This window comes from Macrotis lagotis, chromosome 6, assembly GCF_037893015.1.
Source record: "Macrotis lagotis isolate mMagLag1 chromosome 6, bilby.v1.9.chrom.fasta, whole genome shotgun sequence".
Lineage (NCBI taxonomy): Eukaryota > Metazoa > Chordata > Mammalia > Peramelemorphia > Peramelidae > Macrotis > Macrotis lagotis.
This window is the reverse complement of record NC_133663.1, coordinates 196,899,065-196,901,303: the sequence shown is the minus strand read 5'-3', so window position 1 is coordinate 196,901,303 and position 2,239 is coordinate 196,899,065.

Genomic DNA, 2,239 nt, shown 5'->3' with positions numbered 1-2,239 from the left:
AAGGAAAGGGGACCAGAGTGTAGGAAAAGGTTTTGATGTAAGCCCAGGTTATGTCTTGGGGTCTGCTAGTGCATCCTTCCTGCTGGTAAAATGGGAGATGGGGCAGGAGTGCAAAATGAATTCAGTCAGTGAAAGTCAATTTCTTTCCTTTTTTAAAAATTTTAAACCTTCTTTTGAATTCTTGATGTTCTAGACCATGGAAACAATTGAAAGTGCTTTAACTTTGGTACAGTATGAGAGCATATAGGTACTGGATATAATGTCTAATCTATCATTCGATTGCTCACTTGATCCAGAATTCACCCCTATTGCTTATAGTTCTTTACTATAACAAAAAAAAAAAAACCACTTCTTTTTCAAGTATATTTCTCTATTCCCAGAGACATTTATTTCTTTAAGACATATGCCCAATAATGTTATTTCTGAGTCAAATGATTTTTGGAGTAAGTATAAGTTGTTTATCAGAATAGTTAGATCGATTTACATTTCCACCATTCCTGTCTTCCCATAGTCCCTTCAACATTTGTCATTTGAATTTTTTCACCTTTTCCAATCTTATATGAAGTGATACATCAGAATTGTTTTAACTTGTATTTACCTTATTAATAGTAATTGGATCATTCTTTCATAAGTTTGCTGATAACTTGCATTTCTTCTTTTGAAAAAATGTCTTTTTATATCTTTTTGACTACCTCTCCATTGTGAATTGTTTTTGTCCTTAAATGCTTGTATCAGTTAAATATTTATCTTTGATGTTAAATATTTATCAATGATTTTTACTATAAAGTTTTCCTCAATTAGCTTTCTTTTCTTATTCTAACTACTTTGATTTTATGAACAAGATTTTCAATATTTTGTAGCCAAAATGATCCATTTTATCTTACATGATCACATCTTTCCTTTTTTGCTTAAGAATTTTCCCTCTAGTCATATATGTGAAATGTCTTCTTTTTTCCCTCTCTTTCTTTTTCCTTTTTTATTCTTTCTTTTTGGTGATATGACCTTTTGAATTCAGGTCAAGTTTCTATTTGGAACATATTGTGGTATAAGGTGTAAAATGTTGTTGACAAGAATACTACAGTAATTGCAGTCCTTGAATTTATCAAATTTATCCTAATTTCATTGAATTTAAACTATTAAATTGATAATTTTTTATTTTTAATGTTTCAAATATTTCTAATGAAATTTGAAATTCAAATTTTGAGATTCCTGCTATATAGTACACATGCACATATATATGAAATATATATATACATATATTTATACATACATTCATATGTATAGGTGTGCATGTAGGTGTATTTACCACATATAAGCCACCTTCATTTCTGTTTTTCTTTCATTCTTTTCCTTGAGATTCTTAAATCTTTGCTCCTTTGGATGATCTTTGCTATAATTTTTTACCTGTTCTTTTCATTTCTTTTGTTTCAATTACATGTAAATTACATTTCTGTATGATTTTGAGTGCCACAATTTTCTGTCTTTCTCCTTTTCTTGTTCCCTCCCCATGACAGTGAGTAATCTGATATAGGTCATATGTCCAAAATCATGTTTAACATATTTCCATTTTAGAAATACTAAAGAAGAATCAGAACAAAAGGAAAAGAATCATAAGAAAAACATAAAACAATTTCTACAAAATGAAAATAATTGGGGCGGCTAGGTGGCATAGCGGATAAAGCACTGGCCCTGGAGTCAGGAGTACCTGGGTTCAAATCCACTCTCAGACACTTAATAATTACCTAGCTGTGTGGCCTTGAGCAAGCCACTTAACCCTGTTTGCCTTGCAAAAACCTAAAAAAATGAAAATAATATGCCTTCGTTTGCCTTCAAACTCCATAGTTCTTTCTTAGGATGTGGATGCATTTTCCATCACAAGTTCCTTAGAATTGTCTTTGGTCATTGAACTGCTGAGAGGAACTAAGACCATCACAATTAGCCATCACAAATGTTATCATCAATGTGTAAAATGTTCTCCTTGTTCTTCTCACTTCAATCAGCATCAGTTCATGTAAGTCTTTCAGTATTCCTTTGAAGTCTTCCTGCTCATGATTTCTTAGAGAAAAATAGTATTTCATCATATTCATATGCCATAATTTATTAAACCATTCCTCATTTGATATGCATCCCCTCAATTTCCAATTCTTTGCCACTACAAATACTTAAAGTAGCTATAAATATTTTTTGAACAATTGATATTTTCCCAATAGTGTAAATCTGACTTCATTTGTGTGAAAAG